General features: G+C 38.5%; 1 protein-coding gene across 4 annotated transcripts in view; it reads left to right on the plus strand.

Annotated features, from left to right (window-relative positions):
- LOC150083125 (mitochondrial glycine transporter-like) overlaps positions 1-25138 on the plus strand; it is a 298096-nt gene that overhangs the window by 164179 nt on the left and 108779 nt on the right. The gene's annotated exons all lie outside the window — the stretch shown is intronic.

Raw genomic sequence — 25138 nt, forward strand, 5'->3', positions numbered from 1 at the left:
CAGACAAGATAGGAGGGAGTATATGATGAGAGCCTTGTCGATCAATTCGGCCCTGGATAGATTCTGCAAGGCTCAAGGGGTATAATTTTTCTCAGCGTGACCTGTGCTTGTTAACAGGACAGACTGCTTCTACAGGGATGGGATACACTTAAATAGAAAGGGTGCAAGAATATTTGCTGATGCTATCAAGGCAGAGTTAGGTGGGTCGGAAAACTGCTAGCTTGGGGGGGGGGATCATGGACTAATAGATTAACAGTAGCTGCTGGCAGAGGTAAAAGTGATTCTTGCACTACTTCTATTGAAATGCAATTGAGAAAACAGCCCAGAAAGCAAGGCAACGGGAATTTCCAGGACTGCTGGGAGTCATAGTGGAACAAGTAAATACATGGGCTGTGTTAGGGTAACTAAGAGTAGCAACAAGAGCATGTATACTTGCATGTACACCAATGCTAGGAGTATAGTTAATAAATTTGATGAGCTTGAAGTGCTAGTCAAGACATCAAAGGCAGATATTGTTGAGATATCAGAGACATGGTGTCACACAGACATAAGCAGTGCAGAACTGGAATTTGGGGAGTACAATGTGTACAGGGAGGATAGACAGGACAGGAAGGGAGGGATGAGGGCTTATGCTGTTAGTTCAGAAACACATAAAATTTAAGGAAGTGCATTCAATTGATGTGGGTGAACAATGCAATGTTGAGTCTGTTTGGTGTGACATAAGCACTGGAAAAGGAAAAATGAGAGTAGGTGTGTGTTATAGGCCTAACAAATCTGATGAGTATAATGAGGAATTGTGCAGAGAAATAGTGGACCAGTAAATTAGAGTGTCTTATAATGGGGGATTTTAATTTCCCGGATATTGACTGGAATTTGTGGGTTGGTCACTCACACATTAGCAAGGCTTTTGTGGATTTATTGGATGATTGTTTTCTATAGCAGCATTCAGGAGGTGACTAGAGCATGTTCAGAAGGCAACTAGAGGCAGTAATACTCTTGATCTGATTATCAGTAGTGATTCTTCATGCATCAAGAATCTGCAGATAAAGGAACCACTAGGTGGCAGTGATCGCAGTGTGCTGAAGTGGGATTTACTCAAAGAGGTAACTACCATCAAGGGTAAAAGGAAGGAGTTTTTGCTTTCGTAAAGGTGACAACGGTGGTCTGAGACAATATTTAAATTCTATATGGTGGAACCAACTCATGATGTTACCAACAGAAAATTCAAAAGGGGAAGCATTCAAAGAATTAATCTTGGAAGCTACTAGGCTTTTCATACCAACAAAGAAATATTGTTCAAAATTTAGGCCTAAATGGATGTTAGATGAACTAATTAGACATGTGACAGAAAAGAAAAATGCATGGGATACATATATATTAACATGTGACAAAGAAGCCTAAGGTAGATATAAGCTGTTCTGTAACCAAGTTACAAAGGAGGTTAGGTAGGCGAAGGCAGATTACGAGAAATCTTTGGCAAAGGATGCAAATCAAAACAGCAAAGAGTTCTTTACTTATGTAAACACTAGAAGGAAGGTGATGAATCAGATTGGTCCACTTGATATCGATGGTTCAACTGTTGATGTTCCTGCTCAGGTAGCTAACAAACTAAATGAATATTTTGCATCGATGCTCACACATGAGGAGTTATTCATGGAGGGGAATGCCAGAGGTATATTCAACTCTGGCAATAAGCTAGATAATCTTGTTATAACTGAGAGTAAAGTGGAGGAGAAATTGTTGAAAAGAAACACAAGAAAGGTGCCTGGGGTGGATGGGATCTATCCAGTTATATTAAAGGCTGCGGCAAAGAAAGTAAGCAAACCCTGAGCCATAATTATGTTTATGTTTATTATTAGCCATAATGCAAGGAAGCCTGAGGCTTATGCTGCACCAGTCAAAAACATTTCCGAGTTACCCAGAGAGAGAGAGAGTCAGAAGTAGAAGGGAATCGCCAAGAAAGAGAAGAATGATGATATCCAGCTCAGGACTCTGGGTGTGCCAAGCCCATACTACCAAATGTGAGCCTCTGGGGTAAATTATGGGAGCTGCCCTGGACTCAGGGGAGGTACCCATGCACTGGAGATGTGCAAATGTTACCCCAATCCACACATGTAATTTCACACCTGTTAGTTTAAGTTCTGTTCCAGGGAAATTAATGGAGGCACTGGTTAAAGAAGCATTGCAGGGCTATCTAGACAAGACTTAATTATACCTTGGGCACAGCATGGGTTTGTTAAGGAGAAGTCTTGTCTGACTAATTTGATTGGATACTATGATGTAGTTACAAAGGAACTGGATGCAAAGAATAACTTTGATATCATATATTTGGATCTTAGAAAAGTCTTTGATACTGTTGCACGTGATAGTCTGCTGCACAAATTCGAGCATTGTGGCATTGGAGGAAAATTGCTGCTATGGATAAAGGAATGGTTGAGTGGGAGAAGACAGAGAGTGGTAATCAATGGGTACTACTCTTCGTGGACTAATATTATTAGTGGAGCCCCTCAGGGTTCTTTGTAGGGGTCCATTGATGTTTTCTGTATTTATAAATGATATTGATGATGGTATATCAGGCTTAATGTCCCAAGTTTGCAGATGATACGAAGGTTGGCTGGGTTTTTAATGACACTGATGCAACAGGATCTAGAAAAGTTAAGCAGATAGGCTGAGAGGTGGCAAATCAAGTTTAACATTGACAAATGTAAAGTACTACATATGGGAAGCAGTAATCCCAGAGTAGCGTTTCAACTCTGTGGTACCACACTGACAGTGGTAGAGAATGAAAAACAACTCGGGGTAATTGTGCAGGCAGATATAAAGTTTTCTGAGCAGTGCAGATGGTCTGCGAGAGTAGCTCATGGTGTCTTGTCAGTGATATACAGAAATGTTTCTAGCAGGGATGAGGAGGTGATTATCCCCTTGTATAAGGCAATGGTCAGGCCACACCTTGAGTACTGTATACAGGTCTGGAGGCCTCATTTCAAGAAAGATGTAGAGCTGCTGGAACAAGTACAGGTGACCCCCGCTTAACGCTGATCATTCGTTCTGGAAAAACAGAGCGCTAAGTGAATCCGCGCTAAGCGAGTGCCGCTTTCCCATAAGGTAACATATGTATTTATGAGCTGCGGTCGGTGCCATAGTATGTTTCCTAATCAATAATAAACAGTAATGAAAAGATGCACAAATGTCGGTCAAAATATTTAATATTCAAATATTTGCACATATAAAATATTCTGAATTACATACGTATAATTATGTGGTAACTACTTGCATATCAAAAGTAAACTTAAAATTCCAATTAAAATAATGAATTTAATTGATTTAATTTAATGGATGAATTTAATCATGAAAAATGTGTGGATTTTGAGTTGAACTTTGGCCCTCTTCCAAATAAACTAAAAGGGGGGTATTAATTTTAAATGGCCCACAGCATTACCACCCAACAATAAAGTCAACTGATCCTTCGCCGCTTTGAAACTTGGCATGTTTTTTGTTCTTTCAATATGAAACTTCTTTTAGGCATTCGTTTGCACAGAAGTCCTGCTTCATCTATGTTAAAAACTTGTTGAGAAGTATAACACATAATACCCCTCTTTAATAATTTTAACAAGTTCTTTTTTTGAAAGTTTTGGCTCCTTGATCTGCACTAGGCTTCTCCCTGGATTTTAAATTTATTCTACCAGCCCTTACCAGATTTAAATGGTTCCACTTTTTTTTTTTTTTTTTTTTATTAGGCGAGTTTTCTTCAGATCATCATATTGGCTAATCTCTTTCTCTCTCTCTCTCTCTATTTTTTTTTTTTTTTTTTTTTTTTAATATTTAACTTAACTGAATTCTGCATTGGATATTATCTTCAATAAAATTATTCTTTCCATTTCAATCCTAATAGCAGGCCTAGCCCTAGTTGCTTGCAGTGGAACAGCTATCTTTCCCGCTGCTAAAATTATTTCTTTTTTTTTTTGTTTTTAATTGTTCTTACAGTTAAACTTGCGAGTCATAAATTATGGCACACATCCGCTTGTCTTTCACCGGAATCGATTCGCTTCAAAACGTCTAATTTGATTTTCAAATTCAGTCTTTTTCTTACATTTATAGTCTTCGTACTGCGCCCAGATGTTGTTGCTTTTTCATTCCTATCGGTCATTATTAGCTCTTCGAAAACGTAACCGCGTTGATTGAATTAATTATGATACAATGTTCAAGTAAACTTTCCGTTACGCATGATGTCTAATACCGTACTGAGTGATGAGTAGACTTTGGATAAATGCATATAACGCAAATATTACAAGCAATATACTTGATCATTTTTAAAAATGTTGATCTCGGAACTACGTAACAAGTCACTGTACTGCAATTAAATTAGCGTGCGAGAAAATTTCACTGAGCGTGGAAAAATTTCTCAAGTCGGCGTGGGAAACCAAACGTTTTAATGCTGTTTTGCTATTCATTTTCAAGCTATCGACTCCATCAAATGAAACGATTTCGTTAAATATGCCAAAAATGCAATCTGTAAAAGAGCGTTATAGTGATCTGTGACAGCGTTATAGCGAATCCGCATAAAGCGAACCGCGTTGTAACGGGGGCCTGCTGTACAGAGAAGGGCAACAAGATTAGTGAATGGAACAAAGGTTTGTTCTTAAGAAATGCTTAAGTTCTGCAAATTGCAGTGTCCGGAGACTAGGCACCTGCGAGGTGATCTGATTGAGGTATATAAGACATTGAATGGTTTGAGCAAGCTCAATGCAATGGGATTCTTCCTCTTGCCCAGAGTAATCATAGGCGCCTCCGTAGCCAGGTGGGAAGGAGCAGCAGTGCGTAGAACACGCTTCTTGATTAGACCGGGGTTCGAGCCCGTCACCACCAAATACGGAGGATGCGGAAAGGTCAGGGAATGACCACCGCTTATCCCGGAGCAATATGGCCTTAGTTGCTAATGCTCCTAAAAACCAAATAACAACAACAACAGCTCCTAAAAAACAAACAAACAAACAAACAAACCCAGAGTAATCACCTGAGCGGACATAAATTCGAATTGAGGAAAGATAGTTGTAGAATAGATGTGCAAAAATTTGCCTTTAGCCAGTGGGTTGTTGATTGCTGGAACAAACTTCCATGTGTTGTGGAAGTTGACAGCTTAAATAAATTCAGGGCAGAACTAGACAAAAATTTGGGGTGAAATGGAATGTTTTTTTTATTATTGTTATTTTTTTTTCATTTGTTAGCTGATGCTATGTAAGCTTGCTTTCTTACATCTTATGCCTATGCTAATTGCAATATATGGTATTAATTTTATTTTTCTTACAAGCCTCACTGGAGTAGTCTGTTCAAGTCTATAGGTATTTTATTTTTAAATTTTATTTGATTTTGTGGAATTGATAATAAAGGAATATAATATATATATTTGTGAATAATTTTTAATAAAATAGTAAATATTTTATGTATTAAATATATAAAAGAAAAAAAAAATCTGAGAAAAAAAAAAGTTATTAGGTTTTAATGTTTGTAAGTACTGTACTACTTAACTACATTATGCATCAAATTCTAAAATAACTACAATATTATTTATGGTACTATTTACATCCAATTCATTGTATTGTCTAAATTCCTAAGAGAAACACTTGCCTGCGATCTAGGAATCTACAACAAAAGTCACCTTTGACATTGGTATATTTATTCAACCATGTATAACGTTTGAAATATTTCTTGATTTATTTCAAAACTTTTGAAAAGAAATATTTCAAAACTTTTTAAATATTTCTTGAATAAAATTTAGAAACAATTGAATGGTGGAGGGGGTTATCTCCAGCCACTTAATTTTATTTTGAGTAATCTTTCCAGCTGGATCAACTTAACAGATTAGCATTAGCATTGGTAGAGGTATATGATGCAAAAAAGCAAGCTTATGCGGCATCAGCCAAAAAAAAAAAACCGTTGGAGACTCTTTTGTCAGGGAAACAGGAAATATATCGTTTAAAAAGGGTAGGTGGAATAGGATCAGGGAATGTCTGCCAGGTGCAGACATTCCCTGTTCCTATTCTGTATTCCTCTACAACATCCTTTCATGATGTTGTAGAGCAGCCATCATAATTTCAGAGTACACAGGTGATATTATTGTACATGTTGGTACTAATGCTATTAAGAAAAGAACTGAGGAAAGCCTTAACAAGTTCAGGACACTGTTGAGAGAAAGTCACAAGTTAGGAATGAATTTGAGATCCTGCCCAGACAAAATATGAAGGAGTACTGATGAGAACCTTGTCAAACAATTCACTCTTGAAGAGACTCTCAAGGCTTATGAGGGTAGGATTTTTCTCAGCACAGGTTGTGCTTGTTAACAGGAGAGACTATTTTTAATGGGATGGAATACACTTAAATCAAATGGGTGCAGGAATCTGCTGGAAGAATACACAAAAAACTGTGGAAGAGGGATACTATTTGATTAATAGCAGCTACAAGCAGAGGTGAGAATCCTTGAACTGCTTCTTTTGGGACCTACAGCAACCTGCAAAGTGGCATGTCAGAGATTACAAGATCTGCATGGAACAAGCAAATACATGTGTTGCTTTATGATTACTAAAAGCAAAAACAGATGCATGTATACTTGCATGAACACTAATGCAAAGAGTATAGTACGGGAGTATGTACACTATGTTGGTGGCCAGTGCAACGTTGGTGTGACATAAATGCTGGGAAAAATAAAATAAGAGTAGGAGTGTGTTATAGACCTAACAACTGAATTGAATTACTTAACAAGTACAGGTCACTGTTGAAAAAAATCTGTGAATTAGGGTTGAATTTGAAAGTGTCTGCAATTCTGCCCAGACACGATAGGAGGACGTATATGATGAGAGCCTTGTCGATCAATTCGACCCTGGAAAGATTGTGCAAGGCTCAAGGGGTAGAATTTTTTTCAGCTTGGACTGTACTTGTTAATAGGAGAGACTGCTTCTACAGGGATGGGATACACTTAAATAGAAAGGGTGCAAGAATATTTCCTGATGCTATTGAGGCAGTGTTAGGTGGGTCAGAAAACTGCTAGCTTGGGGGATACAAGGACTAATAGATTAACAGTAGCCACTGGCAGAGGTGAAAGTGACTCTTGCACTGCTTCTATTGGAAGGAGCAGAAGCCTGGAAAACAAGATGCAGCATATTTCAGAGACTGCTGGGAGTCATTGCGGTACAAATAAACACATGGGTTGTGTTAGGGGAGCTAAGAAGAGGAACAGGTGCATGTATACTTGCGTGTACACCAATGCTAGGAGTTTAGTAAATAAATTTGATGAATTTGAGGTATTGCTCAAAACATCAAAGGCAGATATTGTTGGGATATCAGAGACGTGGTGTCACACAGATATAAGGAATGCAGAACTGGAATTTGGGGAGAACAACGTCTACAGGAAGGATCGACAGGATAGGAAGGGAGGAGGGGTTATGCTATTAGTTAACAAACACATAGAATCCAAGGAAGTGAAGCCAGTCGACATCGCTGGACAGTGCAGTGTTGAGTCAGTTTGTGACATAAGCACTGGGAGATCAAAATTGAGAGTAGGAGTGTGCTATAGGCCTAATGACTCTGATGAGTACAATAAGAAACTGACAGGGAAATAGAGTGGGTCAGTAAATCTGAAAGTCTTATAATGGGGGATTTTAATTTCCCAGATATTGACTGGAATTTTTGGGTTAGTCACTCTCACACTAGCAAGTCTTTTGTGGATTTATTGGATGATTGTTTTCTACAGCAGCATGTTCATGTAGGCATGAACATGCTGATGTAGAAAACATCTCATCTAGGCAACTAGATGAGTAATACTCTTGATTTGATTATCAGTAGTGATACTTCATGCATTAAAAATCTGCAGATAAAGGAACCATAGGTGGCAGTGCAGTGTGCTGAAGTGGGATTTACTCAAAGAGGTAACTACCATCAGAGGTAAAGGGAAGGGTTATTGCTTTCGTAAAGGCGACTACGATGGTCTGAGACTGTATTTAAATTCTATACAGCGGGACCAACTGATGATGTTACCAACAGTAAATTCAAAATGGAAAGCATTCAAAAAACTTATCTTGGAAGCTACTAGGCTTTACATACCAACTAAGAAATATTGTTCAAGGTTTAGGCCTAAATGGATGTCAGATGAACTAATGAGACATATGGCAGAAAAGAAAAATGCATGGGATACATATAAATTAACACGTGACACAGAAGCCTATGACAGATATAAGTTGATCTATAACCAAGTTACAAAGGAGGTTAGGGGCAGGCGAAGGCAGATTATGAGAAATCCTTGGCAAGGGAAGCAAAGTAAAACAGCAAAGAGTTCTTTACTTATGTAAACTCAAAAAGGAAGGGGATGAATCAGATTGGTCCACTTGATATCGATGTTTCAACTGTTGATGATCCTGCTCAGGTAGCTAACAAACTAAATGAATATTTTGCATCGACATTCACACATGAGGAGTTATTCAGGAAAGGGAATGCCAGAGGTGTATTCAACTCTGGCAGTAAGCTAGATAATCTTGTAATAACTGAGAGTAAAGTGGACGAGAAATTGTTGAAGATAAAAACAAGAAAGGCACCTGGGGTGGATGGGATCTATCCAGTTATATTAAAGGTGGCAGCAAAGGAAGTAAGCAAACCCTTAGCCATAATTATGAGAGCTTCCTTGGACTCAGGGAAGGTACCCATAGACTGGAGATGTGCAAATGTGACCCCAATTCACAAAGTAGGATAGACCTGTGAGTTTAACTTCTGTTCCAGGAAAATTAATGGAGGCACTGATTAAAGAAGCACTGCAGGATCATCTAGACAAGACTTCAGTTATAGCTCGGACACAGCATGGTTTTGTTAACGGGAAGTCTTGCCTGACCAATTTGATTGGATATTATGATGCAGTCACAAAAGAACTGGATGCAGAGAATAACTTTGATATTATATACTTGGATCTTAGAAAGGCTTTTGATACTGTTGCACATGGAAGACTGCTGCACAAATTGGAGCAGTGTGGCATTTGAGGCAAATGGCTGCTATGGATAAAGGGGTGGTTGAGGGGGAGAAGACAGAAAGTGGTAATCAATGGACACTGCTCATTGTGGACTAATGTTATTAGTGGAGTCCCTCAGGGTTCAGTGTTGGGTCCATTATTGTTTTCTGTATTTATAGATAATATTGATCGTATATCAATCTTAATGTCCAAGTTTGCAGACGATACAAAGTTTGGCAGGGTTGTTAAGGACACTACTGACGCTATACTGCTGCAACAGGATCCGGAAAGGTTGAGTAGATGGGCTGAGAGGTGGCAAATAAAGTTTAACCTTGACAAATGTAAAGTACTACATAAATGTAAAGTACTACAACCCCAGCGCAACGTATCAACTCTGTGGTACTACACTGACAGTGGTAGAGAATGAAAAGGAACTGGGGGTAATTGTACAGGCAGACATGAAGTTCTCTGAGCAGTGCAGGCGGGCTGAAAGAGTAGCTCATGGTGTCTTGTCAATGATATACAGAAATGTTTCTAGCAGGGATAAGGAGGTGATTATTCCCTTATATAATGCAATGGTCAGGCCAGAACTTGAATACTGTATACAGGTCTGGAGGTCTCATTTTAAGAAGGATGTAGAGCTGTTGGAATGAGTAGAGAGAAGGGCATCAAGATTAATGAATAGAACAAAGGGTTGCTCTTACGAAGAAAGGCTTAAATTTTGCAAATTACAGTGTGTAGAGACTAGGCACCTGCTTGGTGATCTGATAAAGGTGTATAAAGCCTTGAATGGTTTGAGCATGCTCAATGCTGATGGGATTCTTCCTCTTGCTCAGAATAATCACCTGAGAGGGCATAAATTCAAATTTAGGAAAGACAGATATAGGATAGATGTGTGGAAATTTGCCTTTAGCCAGCGGGTAGTTGGTTGGTGGTACCTTGTTGTGGAAGTTGATAGCCTAAATAAATTTAAGGTTTAGCTGGACAGGTATTTCGAACAAATTGAGGGGTGAAGTGGAAGATTTTTTTTTTTTTTTTGGCTGATCCTGCATAAGCTTGCTTTCTTGCATCATATGCCTCTACTAATGCTAACTGTGATGAGTGGAATGAACAACATTTTGGTCAAGTAGAGTGGGCCAGTAAATCAGCTATCTTATAATGGAGAATTTTAACTTTCCAGATATTGACTGGAATTTATGGGTTGGTCACTCACTCGGTAGGTGAGATTGTCTAAATTTATTGAAAGACTGTTTTCTATAGCAGCATGTTAGGGAGGCAACAAGAGAATGCAGTATTCTTGATGTGTTTATCAGCATTGACTTATCATGCATTAAGAATATCCAGATAAAGGAACTACATGCTAGGTGGCAGTGATCATATTATACTGATGTGTGATATATTTAAAAATATAACTGTCATGGATAAGAGCGAAGGGATATTTCTTTTGTAAAGGTAACTGCTGTGGTCCTTGACATTAAAAAATCCTTTTATTGGGACCTACTGATGATGTTACCAACAACCAATTCTAAGCGGGCGGGCATTGAAGGAAATAATCATAGAAGCTACTAAGCTTTTTGATGTGAAAACATCTTTTGCGACACCTACTAAATTTCGGACTGTAGTAAAACCAATTTGTCATGATTTTGATACGTGGAAATGACATTTCCATTAAGTCTACTAACTGACTAAATGAAATGACATCAAATGACACCATTTTCATTAGTAACCTTATTTTTTTAGTAACCTTAACTTGATTAGTAACCTTAATGGAAATGAAGTCAAATTACGTAATTTCCATTAAGGTTGCTAATCTTCGCATTTCTTTTAGGTGTTTTGATTTGTTTATCTTGGTTATGAAATAAGAGCTTTTGTATTTTAAATATTTTATTGATCATTCACAAATTTCCACAATTTCAGCTGGAAGACAAGATACAATCGATTTATGATAACTGAAGTAAGAGATATGAAGTTTTCTGAGCAGTGCAGGCAGGCTGCCAGAGTAGTTCATGGGGTCTTGTCAATGATATACAGGAATTTTGCGAGCAGGAATACGGAGGTGATTATCCCCTTTATAAGGCAATGGTCAGGCCACACCTTGAGTACTGTGTACAGATCTGTAAGCCTCATTTTAGGAAAGATGTAGAGTTGCTAGAATGAGTACAGAGAAGGGCAACAAGACTGGTGAAGAGAACAAAGGGGTGCTCTTATGAAGAAAGGCTTAACTTCTGCAAATTACAGCGTCTGGAGACTAGGCACCTGCGAGGTGATCTGATTGAAGTGTATAAGGCCTTGAATTAGGGCTTACAATACCGCGATCTTAGTAATTTGTTTCCGATATTCAAATACCAGTATTGATACAAAAATATCGGTTTTTCGGTATTAATTTAAAAAAATAATTTATAATTTAATCACATAAAGGTTATGAAATCACCTTTATGTGATTATGACATCCTTATACTCTATTAGCAAATGTTTGATAAATCATTGATAGGACACCATGCAACATTGCAACCTATCCACAATTCTCGGACAACTTCATATCTGACCATATAACTCCCAAGTCCCGTTCCTCCACTACTGACTTTAGTTCAACTCCACCAAGTGTATAAGTTATTTTGGGTTGCTGTTCAACAGGTGTAAGACCTTGCATTTTGCTGAATTAAAGCATATAGCTGCCACTTTTCTGATGAACCCGGAAGTCTATCTAGGTCACTCTGAAGAAGCTCTGCGTGGCGGCGATCGTTAACTACAGTACTGATCTTTACATCATCTGCAAGTTTAGACATCACACCCTATATCCTTTCATAGATATCATTTAAGATAATCAGTTACAACTGTGGTCGGCACTTTTATAGCCAGATGGGCAGGAGCAGCAGTGCGTAGCTCACGCTTCTTGATTAGACTGGAGTTCGAGCCCATGACCACCAAATATGGAGGATGTGGAAAGGTCAGGGAATGACCACTGCATATCTCCTCGGAGCAATATGGCCTTAGTTGGTAATGCTCCTAAAAACCAAATAACAACAGCAACAACAGCGGTCCCAAGAATCTTTGGGGAACCCCACTTCTTACATTAACCCAATCTGAGGAATAATCATTTATCACAATCCCCTGCCTGATGCCCTCAAGCCATCATGCTATCCATCTGAGGATTTTCCCTATGATTCCAGCCTGCTCCAACTTATAAAGTAACCACTCGTGTGGGACTGAGTCAAAAGCTTTGCTGATATCTAAAACAATGTTGAAATTATTGTCTAAATCCAGCTCACGAGTGACCTGTCAAAATTGCTAACCAGATTTGTTAAACATTATTTTCCTTTTATTAAACCATGCTGTGTATCCTACAGAATTCCATTTCCATCTAAATGATCCTGAATTCCACCCTTGAACATTGCCTCCATGATTTTCGCTACTACTGAAGTTAGACTTGCCGGCCGATAATTTCCCGTTACCCTTCTAGGACCGCCTTTATGTTCCAATTTACACCTATCAACGGAATCTCTCCTGAGTCTAGTGATGCTTTCATAACTAGCCTTAATGGTTTAATGCACTCCTTTGCTGCCTCCTTTGAGATTATAGGGTATATGCCATCAACCACAGGAGCCTTACTCCCCTGTGGGCATGAAAATTTTCTCATTAAATCAACGTGAAATTTCAGCATCACTAAGGTAAGAGGATCCCTTCATTCCCCTCACCAATCTTGTTGCCCTTCTCTGTACACACTCAAGTAAATCTACATCCTTCCTAAAATGAGGCCTCCAGACCTGTACGCAGTACTCAAGGTGTGGCCTGACCATTGCCTTATACAGAGGGATAATCACCTCCTTTTCCCTGCTAGCAAAATTCCTATATATCATTGACAAAACCCCATGACCTGCGCTGGCAGCCTGTCTGCATTGCTCAGAAAACTTCATATCTGCCTGCACAATTACTCCCAGGTCTTTTTCATTTTCTACCACCTTAAGTGTAGTACCACACAGTTGGTACGTTTCTCTGGGGTTACTTCTACCCATATGCAGTACTTTGCATTTGTCAAGGTTAAACTTCAGTTGCCACTTCTTAGCCCATCTGCCCAAATTATCTAGATCCTGTTGCAGTAGCACACTGCCATTACTGTCATTAACAACCCTGCCAACCTTTGTATCATCTGCAAACTTCGACATTAAGCCTGATATACCTTCATCAATATCATTGATAAATATACAAAACAACAGTGGACCTAACACTGAACCCTGTGGGACTCCACTAATAACATTAGTCCAAGAAGAGCAGCACCCATTGATTACCACCCTCTGTCTTCTCGCACTTAACCATCCTTTTATCCATTGTAGCAACTTACCCTTAATACCATTCTGCTCCAATTTGTACAATAGTCTTCCATGCGCAACAGTGTCAAAAGCTTTTCTGAAATCCAAATATATGATATCAAAATTATTTTTTGCATCCAGTTCCTTTGTAACCACATCATAATATCCTATTAAATTTGTCAGACAAGACTTTCCCTTAACAAGCCCATGCTGTGTCTGAAGTTTGCCTTTAGCCAGCAGGTAGTTGATTGATGGAACAAACTTTCATCTGTTGTTGTGGAAGTTGATAGCTTAAATAAATTCAAGGCAGAACTAGACAAACATTTGGAATGAATGGATCAGTGAAATGTGAAGGTTTTTTTTTTTTTGGCTGATGCCGTATATAAGCTTGCTTTCTTGCATAATGTGCTTCTACTAATGCTAAGAGACGTATACTTGTAATAACTGCCATGTATCTAAAAACCTCTTAAACACAGCATCAATTGATGTACCTGATCTTGTAGATGAGATTGAGGGATTAGTGTTCATTGTGAGATCAAATGTTTCTTGCATGAAAGTAATTAACTGTTTAGTTTCTTCTGATCAGAAGTTAATGTTGAAATAGCTGCTCATGATCATGTGTATTTTATGTAAATCTGTCTTTAACAGCGCTGCACCTTGAATTGAGTACGTGAGCAAAACGAAATGAATGAATTCAGTTAGACCATGTACAGCCACTCCTCGACTTTACATAAGTTTTTGCCAGCCGGTGCAAACTTAAAAAATATCATGGAAACATATTTTGCATCCCGTAGGAATAAATGGAGATATAATGAAAATATTGTAATGTGTACCCAATAACACATTGTTTTTTTTTTTTGGTAATTTGTTCCAAGACCTCGAAGTTGAAATTTTCGCTGTATAACTAGGCTATTTATCTCTCTAAAAGGTCATTTTTATAATGGAAATTGGGCTATACTTTCATTGCTATTGTATGTTTCGCTATAAGAATCAGTTTTGAACAACTTTGTGATATTTATCTAAAACACATTTTTTAAGGTCACTATCATAAAACAATAAAAACAATTTGCACTTTCCAGTTTATTGGGTGTTTCTGTTAGCACAACCTGTTATAAACAGGTAGTAAACTTGATCTTATTGCATTTTTGATAATGCCGATAACTTGAATTGTGGGGGTTTTTACGTTATTATAGTGAAATGAGTTCCCCCTTCACTGAAATCTTCAATCATATAAAAAACATAAATAAATTTTCAGAATCTTCTCTTTATTCCTATTTACTTATTACAATGATGAAGAGAAAGCGACCAATGGAAAGTGCAAGTGCTGGCCGTGCTAGGAAAATGAAGCGAAACAAAATTGATTTTAAGAAGTACAAAGCAGGACAAAGTTTGTCACCTGTTGCACGGAATTAGGTCTCGCTGCTTCAACAGTGAATACTATTTTAAGGGGGACGGTGCACGTATAAAAGAACGTGTCAAAGGATCAACGCATTTAAGATCAACAGTGATCACAAAACGGCGTTCAGGTGCTATGTCAAAGATGGAAAAGCTATTAATAATATGGATGGAAAATCAGATTCAGAAACAAGTGCCCCTGAGTCCAATGGCCATTCAAGCAAAAGCAAGAAGTATTTATGAAGATATTAAGGATAAGTACAACAAACCCCAAGCCTAGTTCATGGCAAGCAATGGGTGGTTTAATAGGTTCAAGCATCGTGTTGGTTTCCAAAACATTAAAGTATGCGGTGAAGTTGTCAGTGCCGATTCTGCAGCTGCAGAGAAATTTTGTGATGTCGAAAAAAAACCCTTCTAAATCTCCGCAGCAGCGTGCTTATCGGCCGGAGAGTTAATTCTGGCAATGATGCTCGAAAGGTAAAACTTGCTGACGTTATGCCTCTCTTCTCTCTATTTTTGTAATTTTATAATTTTGAACACTTGTAATTTTTCCTGTGCATGAGATAAAAAAAATTGAATAATTCTATTTGCATGTTCGTTGAACATTTCTTTTTTCGCTTCTATGAAATTCGGCATGCGAGTGTGGAATTTCCCTAAATGCTTATTTAGGGAAATTCCGACTTGCGTAGTGTTCCGTGGAACGCAACCCTTATGTTAATTAGGGAGTGGTTGTACATCACTGTTAGGAGAAATATAGACAACCGTTGTATCACTTGGCTGCTGGGTAACAAGCATTCCTCTGTACATATATCACCGATCGGCTGAACATTGACTTCATGACTCCATTTCAGAGTTTGGTTCTAAATTTGTTTGATTTTTAAAACTGTTCTGATTTTCGTCAAAGATGTTTTCACACACAACAGCTTTCGTACGTATGGGTACACAGTTTTTTTATATGAACTAAGATAGTTAAAGGTCTAGATCTGAATGGTTATTAGATGTACTGATGAAACTAATGGCAGAGAAGAAAAATGCATGGAATAATTATAAACTAGCAGGTTAGATGGAATCCTATAGCAAGTACAAAGTAGTCCGCATCCAGATCTCCAAGGGGTGATTAGGCAAGCTAAGGCAGATTATGATAAGTTGTTGGCACTAATGACATTAAGAGTAGGAGACCGGCGGAATTACTTGACAAGTACAGGTCACTGATGAAAAAAAGCCGTGAATTAGGGTTGAAATTGAAAGTGTCTGCAATTCTGCCCAGACACGATAGGAGGGAGTATATGATGAGAGCCCTGTCAATCAATTCGGCCCTGGAAAGATTGTGCAGGGCTCAAGGGGTAGAATTTTTTTCAGCCTGGTCTGTACTTGTTAACAGGAGAGACTGCTTCTACAGGGATGGGATACACTTAAATAGAAAGGGTGCAAGAATGTTTGCTGATGCTATCGAGGCAATGTTAGGTGGGTCGGAAAACTGCTAGATTGGGGGGATACAAGGACTAATAGATTAACAGTAGCCACTGGCAGAGGTGAAAGTGATTCTTGCACTGCTTCTATTGAAATGAGCCGCAGCCTGGAAAATAAGATGCAGGATATTTCAGAGACTGCTGGGAATCATTGGGGTACAAGTAAACACATGGGTTGTGTTAGGGTAGCTAAGAAAAAGAACAGGTGCATGTATACTTGTGTGTACACCAATGCTAGGAGTTCAGTAAATAAATTTGATGAATTTGAGGTATTGCTCAAAACATCAAAGGCAGATATTGTGGGGATTTCAGAGACGTGGTGTCACACAGATATAAGAAATGCAGAACTGGAATTTGGGGAGTACAAAATCTACAGAAAGGATAGACAGGATAGGAAGGGAGGAGGGGTTATGCTATTAGTTAAAAAACACATAAAATCCAAGGAAGTGAAGCCAGTCGACATCGCTGGACAGTGCAGTGTCGAGTCAGTTTGGTGTGACATAAGCATTGGGAGATCAAAATTGAGAGTAGGAGTGTGCTATAGGCCTAATGACTCTGATGAGTATAATAAGAAACTGTTCGGAGAAATAGAGTGGGCCAGTAAATCAGAGAGTCTTATAATGGGGGATTTTAATTTCCCAGATATTGACTGGAATTTGGGGGCTGGTCACTCACACAGTAGCAAGGCTTTTGTGGATTTATTGGATGATTGTTTTCTACATCAGCATGTTCGGGAGGCAACTGGAGGGAGTAATAATCTTGATTTGATTATCAGTAGTGATTCTTCATGCATTAAGAATCTGCAGATAAATGAACCACTTGGTGGCAGTGATCACAGTGTGCCGAAGTGGGAGTTACTGAAAGAGTTAACTACCATTAGGGGTAAAGGGAAGGGGTATTGCTTTCGTAAAGGCGACTACAATGGACTGAGACAGTATTTAAATTCTATACAGTGGGATCAACTGATGATATTGCCAACAGCAAATTCAAAATGGGAAGCATTCAAAGAACTTATCGTGGAAGCTACTAGGCTTTACATACCAACTAAGAAATATTGTTCAAGGTTTAGGCCTAAATGGTTGTCAGATGAACTAATGAGGCATATGGCAGAGAAGAAAAATGCATGGGATACATACAAATTAACACGTGACACGGACGCCTATGATAGATACAAGTTGATCTGTAACCAAGTTACAAAGGAGGTTAGGCAGGCGAAGGCAGATTACGAGAGATCCTTGGCAAGGGATGCGAAGAAAAACAGCAAAAAGTTCTTTACTTATGTAAACTCTAGAAGGAAGGGGATGAATCAGATTGGTCCACTTGAGATCGATGGGTCAACTGTTGATGACCCTGCTCGGGTAGCTAACAAACTAAATGAATATTTTGCATCGACATTCACACATGAGGAGTTATTCAGCGAGGGGAATGCCAGAGGTGTATTCAACTCTAGCAGTAAGCTAGAGAATCTTGTAATAACTGAGAGCAAAGTGGAGGTGAAATTGTTGAAGATAAACACAAGAAAGGCACCTGGGGTGGATGGGATCTATCCAGTTATATTAAAGGAGGCAGCAAAGGAGGTAAGCAAACCCTTAGCCATAATTATGAGAGCTTCCTTGGACTCAGGGGAGGTACCCATTGACTGGAGATGTGCAAATGTGACCCCAATTCACAAAGGGGGATCAAAGGCTGACACAAGTAATTATAGACCTGTGAGTTTAACTTCTGTTCCCGGAAAATTAATGGAGGCACTGGTGAAAGAAGCACTGCAGGATCATCTAGACAAGACTTCAGTTATAGCTAGGACACAGCATGGTTTTGTTAAGGGGAAGTCTTGCCTGACCAATTTGATTGGATACTATGATGCAGTCACAAAAGAACTGGATGCAGGGAATAACTTTGATATTATATACTTGGATCTTAGAAAGGCTTTTGATACTGTTGCACATGGAAGACTGCTGCACAAATTGGAGCAGTGTGGCATTGGAGGCAAGTTGCTGCTATGGATAAAGGGGTGGTTGAGGGGGAGAATACAGAGAGTGGTAATCAATGGACACTGCTCATCGTGGACTAATGTTATTAGTGGAGTCCCTCAGGGTTCAGTATTGGGGCCTTTATTGTTTTCTGTATTTATAAATGATATTGATGATGGTATATCAGGCTTAATGTCCAAGTTTGCAGACGATACGAAGGTTGGCAGGGTTGTCAAGGACACTACTGACACTATGCTGCTGCAACAGGATTTGGAAAGGTTGAGCAGATGGGCTTCGAGGTGGCAAATGAAGTTTAACATTGACAAATGTAAAGTACTACATATGGGAAACAGCAACCCCAGAGCAACGTATCAACTCTGTGGTACTACACTGACAGTGGTAGAGAATGAAAGGGACCTGGGGGTGTTGGTGCAGGCAGATATGAAGTTCTCTGAGCAGTGCAGACGAGCTGCAAGAGTAGCTCATGGTGTATTGTCAATGATATATAGGAATTTTTCTAGCAGGGATAAGGAGGTGATTATTCCCTTGTATAAGGCAATGGTCAGGCCACACCTAGAGTACTGTATACAGGCCTGGAGGCCTCATTTCAGGAAGGATGTAGAGCTGCTGGAACGAGTACAGAGAAGGGCAACTAGATTGGTGAATGGGACAAAGGGGTTCTCTTACGAAGAAAGGCTTAAGTTTTGCAAATTACAGTGTCTGGAAACTAGGCACCAGCGGGGTGATCTGATAGAGGTGTACAAAGCCTTGAATGGTTTGAGCATGCTCAATGCTGATGGGATCCTTCCTCTAGCTCAGAAAAATCACCTGAGAGGGCATAAATTCAAATTGAGTTATTTGAATTTATGCCCTCTCAGGTGATTTTTCTGGAAAGACAGATGTAGGATAGATGTGCGGAAATTTGCCTTTAGCCAGCGGGTGGTTGGTGGGTGGAACAGACTTCCATCCCTTGTCGTGGAAGTTGATAGCCTAAATAAGTTTAAGGCTCAGCTGGACAGGTATTTCGAACGAACAGAGGGGTGAAGTGGAAGTGGTTATTTTTATTTATTTATGTTACTTTTTTTTTTTTTTTTTTTTTTTTGGCTGATGCTGCATAAGCTTGCTTTCTTGCATCAAATGCCTCTACTAATGCTAATGCTAAGTCTTGGCTTAAAATGCAAAGAAAAGTAGCAAAGATTTCTTTATTTAATGTTAATACTAGAAGGAAAGGGATGAACAACATTGACTCACTAGATATGAATGGCATAAGTATTGATGATCCTGTTAAATTTGCTGATAAATTAAATGAATATTCTGCATTTATGCATGAAGGATTTTTTCTTCAATTAGGCTTCTGGGGTTAGGAAAGTTCTGATTCATAATAACTGCTATGTAATACAGCAACCGTACAACTGAAACTTTATTAAAATAGAAATAATATTATAATATAAGACTGTAATAATATTATAACATATAATATAAGATCAAATTAAAATGATGAAAAAAAAAATACACTTTTACAATAAAAGCAGTAAAATAATAAAATATAAAGAATAGCAATTACACTATATGGAATAAAAGCGATAAAAACATCTTTGGAACAAGAACTACCAAATTTCACTTGGTGACCCCATAATTGACTGTTCACATGGATATTGGAACTGCAAATGGTTCAAGAGTTTGCAGATTTGCTCTTCTAAGCATAACACCATTAATAGAAACGGGAATTCATATTCATCTCCTGTTTGAAACTGCATTCTTGGACAGGATGAACAGTTCCACCTGTCATACTACCCAGCCATTTCTGGTTTCCGTGCATGTGTGGAGGATACTGCCCATACTACTGTGATAACACGCACTGCGGGCTCTGATACTGCAGATATTTAAGGATGCACCATGACAAGTTGCCTTACCGTTGATAAAGGAGATGGTTGCCTATGAAAGTTACGGTTGTTTTATCACTTTTATTCCCTATAATGTAATTGTTATTGTTTATATTTAATTTTATATTTTATTATTTTACTGCTTTTATTGTACAATCAGTGTATTTTATTTTATAATTTTTATTTCATCCTGTCTTATATTATAATATTATTTTTATTTTAATTAAGTTTTAGTTATATGATTGGTGATTGCATTGCAGTTATTATGAATCATGAAGGATTTTTCAGGGATGGGAACAGCAGAAGTACACTAAGTTTTACTGGCAGCTAAATGATTTTGTTATAACTGAGAAGAAAATGGCAGTGAAATTGCTGAATCTAAAAGTAAAGGCACCTGGGGCTGCGGGACCTATCCAATTATACACCAATGAGCCAAAACATTATGACCACCTACCTAATATGATGTTAGTCCTCCACATGCAGACAAAACAGCTCATACTCAGTGAGGCATAGATGCTACAAGATTTCTAAATGTGTCTTGTGGTATCTGGTTCCAACACGTAACCAGCAGATCCTTTAAATCGTGTAAGGACCATGGTTGAGACGCCGCAGATCGGAGTTGCTGTTCCAACACAAACCACAGATGCTTGATGGGATTGATGTCTGGGGAATTTCGAGGCCAGGGGCAATACCTGGAAGTCTTCTTCATGCTCCGTGAACCAGTCTTGAACAATCCAGGCAGTGTGGCATGGCGCATTAACCTGCTGATAGATGGCACCGCCAGAGGGGAAGCTGCCATGAAAGGGTGAACCTGGCTAACAGTGATGTTTAGGTAGGTGGTAGACTTCAGAGTGCCCGGCACATGGATGACTGGATCCAGGGTATCCCAGCAGAACATCACCCAAAGCATGACACCACCACCACAAGCTTTTTTTCATTTCATGGTGCTATCACTTCCCCAGATAAACGACGCACACGTACCTGGCCGCCCACATGGTGCAACAGGAAACATGATTCATTGGACGAGACGACTTTCTACCAATCACTCAAGATCCAGTTTCGATGCTCATTTGACCATTGTAGGCTCTGTCACTGGTGAACCATAGTTAGCATGGGCACTCAGAGCAGCCTGTGGCTAAGGAGCCCCATTTTCGGTAGGGTTCGATGTACTGTGTTGTGACACATTACTCCCATCACCAGCATTTCAATTACCGGTGAGTTGTGCCACGGTCACCCTTCTATTGCCATGTACCATCGGGGAGAGCCTTTGCTCACCTCGAGCCGTGTTCGTCCAACACCTCACCAGCAGTTCGTGGGTTTACCCTCCTCAGACCACTTTTGGTGGGTACTAACCACAGCTGACCATGACCGCCCCATTAGCCGTGCCGTTTCAGATATGCTCTGGCCCAATCATCTGGCCATTACAATTTGGCATTTGCCAAACTCACTTAAGTCTGCTACCTTTCCCATCTGAAGGACAAGAGTAACGTTGATTAACAGAGTTCAGTATCAGGTGTTTTTTATACCATGTCCCGACCCGTGCATGCACTGTAGTTCACCTACAATTGCTTTGATTTGCATAACAACTTGCTGGTCATACTGTTTTGGCTCGTCGGTCTATAAGAAGCAGTAGGGTTAGCAAATTTTGGCCATAATTAGGAGAGTGTCCTTGGATTCAGGAGGTTTTCTGTAGGTTGGAGGTGTGCAGATGTGTATTCTATTCATAAAGGTGGACCAAAGGGCGATGCAAACCATTATAGACCTATGAACTTAACTTCTGTTTCAGGGTCATGGTTAAAGAAGTGTTGCAGAAATGAAATTATGTGGAAATCGCAGCATGGGTTTATTAAGGGGGAATATTCAGTCTGATTGGCTACTACTGTGGTGCAGTAACAAAGGTACTGGATGCAATTAATAAATGCGACATCATATAATTAGAGTCCAGTATAGCTTTTGACACTGTTTCACACAAAAATCTGTTGTAGAAATTGGAGCAGTGTGATATTAGGGGCAGTTTACTCTTGTGAGTAAAGGGATGGTTGAGTGGTAGATGATAGAGGGGTGGCTATAAATGAGCCCACTGCTCTGCTCAGACTAATGTTATTATTGGAGTCGATGGTTCAGTGGTGCTTGGCCCTTTACTGTTTATAATATTTATTAATGATGTTAATGGCATATCAAGCTTATTGTTTATGTTTGTAGATGAAAGAAAGATTGGGTGGGTCGTTACTGACAAGGATCAAGACATGCTCCTGCAGAAAGACAAATAAATTAGGCAGTGGGCACTGAGAAGTGGCAGTTGTAGTGTAACATTGGTTGGCATCTACAAAACTTATATGCATCCAATTCATGACCTTATATGATCCAATATTTAAACATAAATATTTATGTTTAAAACACAAAGTTGAATAGAATACATTGAAAATTAAAATACACTGGTTAAAAGCATTAAAAATATACATGAAGAAACTAAAACACACCTGTCCTGCACCTGTCTGTTTCTGATTTAAGTGTGTGTGTGTGTGTGTGTGTGTGTGTGTGTGTGTGTGTGTGTGTGTGTGTAACTCAAATCTTTGTGGGTAAAAGGGTAAGAGGCACAAAAGGGTAAGAATACCCTTTTGTGCCTCTGACCAGTCTTGTTACTTTTCTCCACACCCATTTCAACAGATTTACTTCCTTCCTTAATAAATTGAGGCTTCCAGACCTATATGGGATATTCAGGATGCAGCCTGACCATTGCTTTATATAATGTCCTTGTCTTATCCTTGTTAGCAAAATTCCTATATATATATATAAATATCATTGACAGAACCACCATGAGCTGCCCTAGATGCCTATCTGCACCACTTGTACAATCATCCCTAGATCTCGTTTCATTGTCCATTACATCAAAGCATTCATTGCTCATTTCACCCTCACCTTGTGGTGTGGAATGTGTAAACCCAGAATGATTGGTATATTATTCTGGGATTACTGTTTCCCAAATGCTGGACCTTGCATTTAACGGTGTGAAACCTTACTTGGCACTTTTCAGCTTATCTGCTTTATTCAAGCCTTGTTGGATTACACATCCTGATTACTGTCATTAATGACCCTGTTACCCTTTGTATCATCAGCAGATGTAGTCATTAAACTTGATATGTTTTCTTCAATATTATTAATAAATATTGAGTACTCTAAGGGGCCCAGCACCAAAACCTGAGGGACTTGACTAATAAGTTAAGTCCATGAAATGATGAGCCATAAATAACCACTCTCTCTCTTTCCCACCCCCCCTGCCATCCATTTATCTATAGCCTTTATGTGTTCATAATGCCACATTGCTATGATTTGTACAGCATTGTTTTTTGTGGAACAGTATCAAATGCTTTACTTGAAATTGAAGTACAGCAGACTCTCAATTAACTGGGACACTTCAAGATTCCAAATTAAAAAAAAAAAAAAAAAAAAAAAAAAAATCAACCAGAAATCATAAAATTCAAGTAAATAACTAGAATAGGTATAAACAGATGTTTTGCAAGTCGTAAATAAGCGACAAGTGGCATTATAAATTGTCATTAGAAGATTAGTGTACCTATTTTCTTGCAATCCCCGCTGTCTTCACATCCGCCGCTCAAAAAAAAAATAAAATAAAATAAAAAATAAAAAAAATGAGACCAAATGTTTAGTTTTTTTTTTGATGCGTTGTGTTGATTGTTGTGTTCCACTGCACCGTAAAAAGACAAATTTTGTTTCGTTATTTATGTCAGGGATGTCGTAATTTATTTTTTGTTTAGAAATAGTGAAAATGATGGGTAAACGCAAAAGAATTGCGCTTTTAGTTTAAACAAAAACTTGAAATCATTCAAAAGTTTGAAAACGGTGCATCCGTTAAATCACTAAGGAACCATTATAATGTTGGTGACTAAACCATACGCAACATGCTAAATAATATAGGAAAGCTATAGACTTAAAATCAACATCACAAAAAGGGGGGGGGAAAGCATCGTATTGGACACGTGAGTAGTGCGTGGTAAATTTTTTCGTTTTTTTATCTATCTCCATATTTTTTTACATAGGTTAATGAACATTTTTCGATACAGTAAGTCCCCAACTTACGCAACTACGGATTTACGTAAAATTTTTTTTGACAATTTTTTTTTTTTTTTTTTTTTTTTGTGTTATGATTGTAAAATTTAAAACAAAAAAAAAAAAAAAGTAAAATAAGCAATCAGTAACAACAATCATGGCATGCACAAATTGCACAAGTGAGATGCAGAGTAACAAGCAACAAAATAAGAAAGAAGAGAAGATTCTTGCAATTCATTTATGGTTTTTTTTTTATGACTGAAGATTTCAGTGAAGGGGACACACATTTCACCATAATAACGTAAAAACCCATAGAATTCCAGCTATCGGTATTTTTGCAAATGCAATAAGATCGAGTTTGCTATCCGTTTATAATTAGATGCACTAACAGAAAAGCCCAATAAACCGAAAAGTGCAAATTGTTTTTATTGTTTTATGGTAGTGACCTCCAGAAATGTGCTTTAGCAAAATGTGAGCTCGTGCGGGGTGAAAATAGTGAGTTTTCGCCTAAACCCTGTGAAGTTCTTTACTAAAAATTTCATTTTGACCGTTATTATGGTGCCGACTAAGAGAATAAGTGAAAGCACTACAAGTAAATCTACCAACCAAAGGAAAGCGATCGAGTTGGATCATAAAATTCATATAATAAGGATGTATGAAAATGGTCAAATATTAACAAGTATTGCACTGAATTCAGATTTGTCAATAATAATATAGTAGCAATATGTTATTAGTCATTCCTGAGTTATGTAAAACTCGACAAAGTAAGAAGTCCTGGAACATATCTCTTATGTATGCTGGGGACTTCTGTGTTTTTGGATTTACCGGGAAATCGATTATATATGATATTAAAATTATTTTTTGCATCCAGTGCCTTAGTTACTACTTCACAGTAGCCAGTTAGATTGGTTAGGCAAGTTCTCCTCTAAACAAATGGTGCTGTGATTGTCTTATAAGTGCACCACTGTCAGTATGATCCTGCATTACTTCTTTGACTACTGACTCCATTATTTTCTTTGGATTAGAAGTTAGGTTTACAGGTCCATAATTATTCATTTTG

This window comes from Mastigoproctus giganteus, chromosome 7, assembly GCF_048544385.1.
Source record: "Mastigoproctus giganteus isolate SK-2022 chromosome 7, ASM4854438v1, whole genome shotgun sequence".
NCBI lineage: Eukaryota > Metazoa > Arthropoda > Arachnida > Uropygi > Thelyphonidae > Mastigoproctus > Mastigoproctus giganteus.